The sequence below is a fragment of the Ctenopharyngodon idella genome, chromosome 24 (assembly GCF_019924925.1).
Source record: "Ctenopharyngodon idella isolate HZGC_01 chromosome 24, HZGC01, whole genome shotgun sequence".
Taxonomy (NCBI): domain Eukaryota; kingdom Metazoa; phylum Chordata; class Actinopteri; order Cypriniformes; family Xenocyprididae; genus Ctenopharyngodon; species Ctenopharyngodon idella.
In genome coordinates this window covers 847,887-855,580 of record NC_067243.1, presented here as the reverse complement: position 1 = coordinate 855,580, position 7,694 = coordinate 847,887, and the positions used below count along the sequence as shown (strand labels likewise).

Below are 7,694 nucleotides of genomic sequence, written 5' to 3'. Positions count from 1 at the left end.
GTGAAAGTGTGTTTGTTGTTCCTTTGAAAATCATTTCATCCAAACTGAATGTTTGAGTGTTGAGAAGATCTGAGTTTCTTCTAATATCAGTGTGTTGAAGTGTTGTTTCTCTCTCTCTGCTGGAGTTTGTGTTCACTCGAGTGGAATAGAGGTTTTTGTACGACCGTTTCATTAGATTGTATCACTGTGGTACACATTCGGTGGAGGAACTAAACTGGTGCTCGGTAAGTCCTTTTAATTACATATTTAAAAAAAAAAAATACAATTTAGATTTCAGAAAGTGTTGAAACAAGAACAACATTTATTAACAATAATGATTATTAAATATTGTGGTGAAACTTTACTTTAAGTCTTTATGTATAATGCGTTATAAAGGTATTCATAATATAGATTTTAATGCCTTTTATCTTTTTATAAATTATTGTAACCGAAGGTAAAATGCAATATATATTTGCAAATTCCTTGCTACATCTGAAATTGGTTGTTTCTCATGTGTTTTAATATATTATACTTTCCAAAGGTGTAACAATGAACAGAGAAGTATTATAATGTGTTATAATGTTGGTTATAATTATTCATGAGATCATACATACATTATAATGTGTATAACAATCCTTAATTAATGCATTAAAATACTTTTATTATGTACTGTGTATGAAGGTTTTAAGTAAAGTGTTACTGATATTGTTTTATAGTTATTCAATCTAAAACATTGATATTGTCATGTTTATTCATTCAGAAGAACAGCAAAAAACAAAGCAAAAAAACAAATACAAAACAATATAAACATATTTCCATAATATTTCTCACTATGAGTTTAATCAGTTTTTAACAGGTTTGATTTACCTTCATTTATTTCTATACTGTGTTCATATGTCGTTCATCTTTCTGTATTTCAGTCAATGATACTGAATCTCTTTTGCTCGTGTTGTGCTTGTAATTCAATGTTTTTAATGCAAGTACAGCTTATACAAAATATATGTATGTTTAATAATGTTGATTTTATTGTTTTCTAGTTCTTATCAGTGATTAAAATTTTCATTTTGTCTGAGCTTTAGTCACACTTTGAAACTGAGTTACATTTTATGTTGAATATCTCACTTAAGTAAAATTTAAGTACTTTATGTTTAGATATAAAAACTGCTGGAATTAAAGCAGTCAGTGTCTCAGTATATTGAGTTTCATTTCTGAGGTTTGATTTAAATGTATATAGTGATTGTGTAGTTTGTATATTGTATATTATATCAGCTCTAGTGATGTTGAATGTCATGAAGGATCAGATTGTCATGATTTTTGCTGCTGTTGAAATGCTGTGAGTGAAACAGTGTGTTTTCTTTGTGTTTGTGAATGTGTTGTGTTTGTCTCCTGCAGCTGGTCCCACAGTGAAGCCCTCAGTGTCTCTGCTGCCGCCCTCTTCTCTGCAGATCTCTGGAGACTCAGCCGCACTGCTCTGCCTGCTCAGCTCTTACTCTCCACAGGGGGCGCTGGTGAGCTGGACACTGGACGGGTCAGAGGTCACCGAGGGGGTCGTGACCAGCGCAGAGAGCCAGCGGGACGGCCGCTACAGCCGCAGTAGCGTCCTGACCCTCAGCAAAGCACGCTGGGAAAAGGGAGAGGTGTACGTCTGCAGAGTAACACATGATGGAGCTCCTCATGAGGTCTCGTTCCACAAGAGCTCTGAGTGCTGATGTTTCTCTCCTGAAGATGAGCCGTATCTGAGTGTCCTGTGTCAGGCAGGATTCACATGAGTCTAGTGCTGCAGCTGTAGTGATTTACAACTCAATACTGAAAGAGAGCTGGCGTGTCAAAGCACTGTGTGATCTTTCAATCTGCTGTAACATTCAATAAAGCTTCTCAACAAGTTCACTTTGTGTCTGACAACATCATTCAACTAACAGATGAAGATGCAGGTGCTTTTCACAAGCTTGATGTAAATGTCAAATAAAGCTCTTGGGGTTTGAACATGGTCTCTGGAGACAGAGCTGCTCTATTCTGAGAGGATCACAATCACTCCACCCTGACAATGCAAATGGGCTTTTCAGTCTCACTGTTTGATCGGTCACATGATCTGGACTGGAACACACCAGTTTCACTTCTGCTGAAAATGTGGTGATGAAAATATATATGAAAATGTCATGAAAATCAAATGGAAAGCATCACGTCCAGACAGCAGAAGTGACTGAATTCAGTCTGTTCAGTTTGATTGACAGGGATCATATATTACACCTAAAACATGATGATCATATTAAACACTGACTCATTCTCTTCATAAACACAAGATTGATGTTGATAATGATCTAGTGTTATTAGTGTTTGTCTGTGATCAGTGTTGTGTGTGATTGTGTTTATGAGCAGCTGCAGCTGAAAGTCATGTTTGTTGGTTGATGAAGAAGAGCTCTTGATCATGTCATGTTCAGTTCATAGAGCTATAAACACATTCAGAGCAGTGAAGCATGTGCCGCTCATGTAAAACACCCTCTGAATGCAAAAGACAGAAGAGAGATCAGGACGATATACATTCAGAGTCCAATAGTTTTACTGACAGGGTTAAAAGAAAGGCTTTACATCACCAAAGCACAGTAACAGTAAATATACAGAGTCAGACATACACATTTACACATCATTCTCTACAGGACACAACTGAATGATTCCTGCTGTATCAGTAGTCAATGATCTTGCTGCTCAACATTCAACACTTGTCTATTGTTTGCTGTAGCAGTGCAGTGTACTTTCAGAAACCCTCCACCTCCCCCAGCTCCACCTGTCCAGATCTGCTATGGGGTGATTCATGTTTGCTCGTACAGCAGCAGCATGTTGTGTGTGTTTTGGCAGTGGAAAGTTCTGTACTCTACAGCAGATATAATCAACAGCAGCAGACCAAACACATTAACATTGTCATATTCATTACCATGACAAACTCTCCAAGAACTGTCATGTCAGAAATCTAGTTCAGTCATGAAACTGAAGATGGCACAGGCTTCGATCGGTCCTTTACATGCAGTCTGTAAGCAATCACATCAATACCTAATGACTCAGGCTGATTGGTCTCTGCTGATCCTGCAGCCAATGAGATCCCTTGCTCAACATTTAATAGTCTGGTTCAGTGTTTGCTGTAGGCTAGTCCTGCAGCGCTTTAAGAGTTGAAATGCAAAATGCAAATGTTTTATTGAAGTTGTAATCAATTAAATGCAACTATCAAATCATCTAATACCATTAAATATGAAGTGTCTTCATAATATGTGTTATTTTATTAAATTATAGGGCTTGTTTTGTTTGTTTTTATTTAACCCTTGGGGGTCCCTGATAATATATCCATCATGAAATGTGGATAAACAGAAAAGGCTGCACCCACTTCAGCCCCTCATTTCATTGAACAGACGCGTCATATATAGATCCGCTGTGAAGCCCAAAAACCTTTTATGTTGCCTGAGGGCGACACCATGCCATAGAGAAATAAAGAAACAATTCTATAATTGAGTTAATTTAAGCAAAACTTGTATGTAATGTTGTATTTTCAGTGGTTTAATCAGGAACAATTACTGGGACACCATAGGAAGATTTATTGTTTCCCCTTTAAGCATTTGTGCTCATGCTGTATGTCGACGGGGAAGCAGAGGTCGTTTTGACATAAAAAGGCTTAAATACAAACACTTTTCTCTCTTTGCTGTGGAAGTTCAGTATAAGAGGAAATGTCAGGCATCTTAGGGGGGCACTGCAGTATTGATCTGGTGAAGGAGGAGGCCATCGAGTAAAAAAGGTTGAGAAACACTACACTAGTGTCATCACATCGACACAACGTCAAAGTGACTGACAGATAGGGAACTCAGTTATGTAACAGACACGCCATCTAGTGATGAAGCATGGAAGTGCAGTTAAAGTGACGGACTTTCCTGCAGTTAGATTACATTGTAGTGGAAAGTTTTGCAGGACCAAGCACCACTAACATTTATATAATATAAAGATGATGTTACATGCTTAGTACATCAAAATAAATAAATAATGTTTCTGAAAAGTTTGATACACCATTGTGTTGTTTGTGATCCTCCATCAGCAGCTGCAGTATCTCTCAGCTGTATCAGTGCATCACTGTGACGTCTGACTGACCGAGGTTTTTGTACCACTCTTTATCACTGTGTGAACACATATTGACTGTTTGGATAGTGGAAACTCTGACAGTAATAATCTCCTGTATCTTCAGTCTGGACTCCACTGATGGTCAGAGTAAAATCAGTTCCATATCTAGCTCCACTGCCACTGAATCTAGATGGAGTTCCTGACTGGAGGGTGTTGATCTGATAAATCAGGAGTTTAGGAACTTCTCCAGGTTTCTGTAAGTACCAGGCTAAACGATCACCATCATACACTCCACTGCTGGTTTTACAGTTTATTCTGACTTCTTGTCCTGGTTGAACTGCTGTTATTGATGGACTCTGAGTTACAGTGATCTGTCCTCTACACTCTGAAAAAAAAAAAAAAAAAAAAAAAAAAAATATATATATATTATTTAAAATTATAAACATTTAATATTTCAAGAGAATAATTGTAGAGCTGAATGAAAATGATATTTGACATTTTAATAGAATTAAAAAAAACAAAAAACAAACAAACAAAAAAACAACAACTGTATTTCACAAACCTTGAGCAAACAGTGTGAGAGTCCAGATGAAGAAGGTGATTTTGTTCATTGTTGTTCTTTTGTCTTGTGTGATGATGAAGATTGTGTCGCCCGCGAGGGACTGCCGCCATTTTACTTTCGTTTTGTATTTGTTTATTTTGTATTAAAGTAATGTTGAACGTTTGCCGGTTCCCGCCCTCCTTCTTCCCACAACAATGAACTGTGTTACAAATATCTATGAACTTAACTAGTTAGCTGAGGTTCAGGAGCGGGGCCGCACCTCAAACAATCACCTGACTTCTCAAAACCTACAGTACTGTTTGTCTTGTTCTCTTGAACCCTCCCTTCCCCTCCCTCTCTCTTATCCATTCAACAATCCTTATCATCCCCTCTTCTCTTCCTTTCCAGGTTGTATCGGGGGTCCTAATCACTCAGATCAACCTGACTATCATCCCCTTCCCCTTCATCCTCTCCCTATTCATCCCTAACTTTCTTCAGTAAATAATTCTCCATCATTCATGGATGTGGTGTGGTCCTTGATAGTGAAATGTCCTTTAAATCGAAAAGGTAAAATATGAGAATCATTATAACTTTGGTCATCTTTATTGACATGTTTTAATTCAATGTTTAAAACAGGATGTTTAAAAAACAATACATCACTATTAAATGTAAATTAGCAGCTTTATTGTAAATAATAATAATAATAATAATAATAATCATAGCTCTTCTGGGCAGTGGATCAGTATGACTTTGTCATCATGCTGTGTGCCGGAGATCTCCAGTGCTTCTGGCACTTTGCTCACTATGGTGAGAGCTTCTACTTACACTTCATGGTAAGACATTGTTCTGCATTTAAATATTAGTATGTACTTGAATGGTTTGAATGTTTCAGCTCAGTATGTGTGTGTTCAGGTCCAGCTGGTGACTGTGTGGCCCTTGATAGACATCTGTCTGTGATTGTTAATGCTCCGAGCGGATTAATAATCGGCACAGCTGAAGATGAAAGTGGTCAGATTGTGTTCAGTGTTGAGGAGACTGGTGAGTCTCACCTTGATACGTGTTTTAGTACATCTGCTGCCCACGTTATGAACAGAAAAATCATCTGTTTCTAGAACTCGAAGTGGATTTCATGTGGACCATGCAGTGAATCCCAGACAGAGAATAATTCACACAGAAATGAAAAATTAATGTTGTTAATGTGTGTTTTCTTTTTAATGAAACATTAAAGGAAAAATTATACTAAATTATTTAATATCAAAGTATCATATTAAAAGTCACACTTTCAAACTCCAAAAATTACAAAAAAAAAAAAAAAAGTTGAATGAATAAATGAATGAATGAACGAATGAATGATCATGTGTATCTCAGCAGGTTTTTATCAGATGTGCTTCAGTAATTTCCACAGTCACTTTGGGATCATGCAGGTTTTCCTGAACTTTGGTGTGTATTACGAGGGACAAGAGAAGAAAAAGGAAGAAAAGAAGAAAAAGAAAGAAGAGGATATGAAACAGATAAACATTCATTGGGGTAAAACACAACTGCATCTAGCAGAAACAAACACATCCTTACTGTAATGTGGGCGACAAACCCCGCTGTTAACAAACACTAAACCTGCGACTGCTTCATCTCCATTTATAACCTGATCTCCAGTAATTATTTGAGTCAGACACGACTGTTTCTTCAACATCAGACTTGTGGTGAAATGGGTTTATTTATTTTTTTCCTTTTAGTAATAACAAGGTCTTATCTGAACTTTCCCAGTGTATCTCCAGAAACAAGAGAAGCAGTGGATTCCAGTAACATGAAGCTCCTGTGAGGACGCTGAACATCTGCTGATGGAGCTGCTCTATTCTGAGAGGAACAGAATCACCTGATGATCAAATATGAGTTTCACTGTCCACACTTTATTCTCTGAAATGAGTCAGAAGAGTTGGACTAATGGAGAGATGAGGTTTGTTCATGTTCATCAGTTTATAATGAAACACTGTCAGTGTCTAAAGCCTCTGGACTGCTGAGATCGTCCTTGACTCGGTTAGAGAGTAAGAGCTCCAAGAGTTCAATCCACAAAACTATTAATGATACGCTGGATTCAGAAAACAGGTCACGTCTGTGAGCAGTTGTGTTTGTATGAATGAATGAGGGTGAGTGTGGTCTGAAACAATGACAAATTATGTAAATTAGACACAAATATGAACAATCCTTCTGTTAAACTGTTACAGATATTAAACATTTCCCATCATAAACATAAATGAATAATAAACAATCAACCATCATGTGAAATTCACTGACACTTCCACATATATCATGTAGTGTGATAAAGTAATCTTAATCTGAATCACATACTCTCTTCAGTAGGCACTTATTTTGATCAATTACTTCACGATCGCTTAAAAAGTATGTTCTGTATAGTATGAGTGTGTATGAATGTAATCTGGACGTACTACATCTGCCATGTTGTCATTATCTTCAGTATTACTCAGAAGTCTTTCAAATATAAATAATTCGAAGTGATGGTGCTTTATGTAACGTTGTCTAGCGTACGATCCTGTTTGACATTTGTGCTGGCTACTGTTTACAGGCCACCAGGACACCATACAGACTTTATCATAGAAACATTCAGACTGTGAATTCAGACATACTTCTGTTGTAACATACTGTTTTTGACCTACTATATAGAGAATGTGAAGAATGATTTTGGATGCAGCCACAGTCTTAAAGGAAAGGTGTGTAAAACTCAGTTATGTAAAAGACATGTGACCCTCTAGTGGTGAAGTATGGAAGTCCAATTAAAGGGATTGACTTTCCTACAGTAAATAATACAGATAATATTGTAGTGTAAAGTTTTGCAGGTACGAGCACCACTCACATTTTCTCCAGATTTTAGTCCAGTTTAGTATAAGGGATATAAGATTGTATGTTACATGTTTATTAAACACATCATAATAAATAAAGTTTCTGAAAGGTTTGATTCACCATTGTGTTGTTTGTGATCCTCCATCAGCAGCTGCAGTATCTCTCAGCTGTATCAGTGCATCACTGTGACGTCTGACTGACCGAGGTTTTTGTACCACTCTTTATC

General features: G+C 37.1%; 1 long non-coding RNA gene across 1 annotated transcript in view; it reads right to left on the bottom strand.

Moving 5' to 3' along the window:
* Positions 1 to 2,514: 2,514 nt before the first annotated feature.
* LOC127506612 (uncharacterized) overlaps positions 2,515 to 7,694 on the bottom strand; it is a 57,930-nt gene continuing 52,750 nt past the window's right edge. Inside the window, exon 2 of the long non-coding RNA XR_007928093.1 lies at positions 2,515 to 3,024. This is a non-coding gene — a long non-coding RNA (uncharacterized LOC127506612). The remainder of the gene's footprint in view (positions 3,025 to 7,694) is intronic.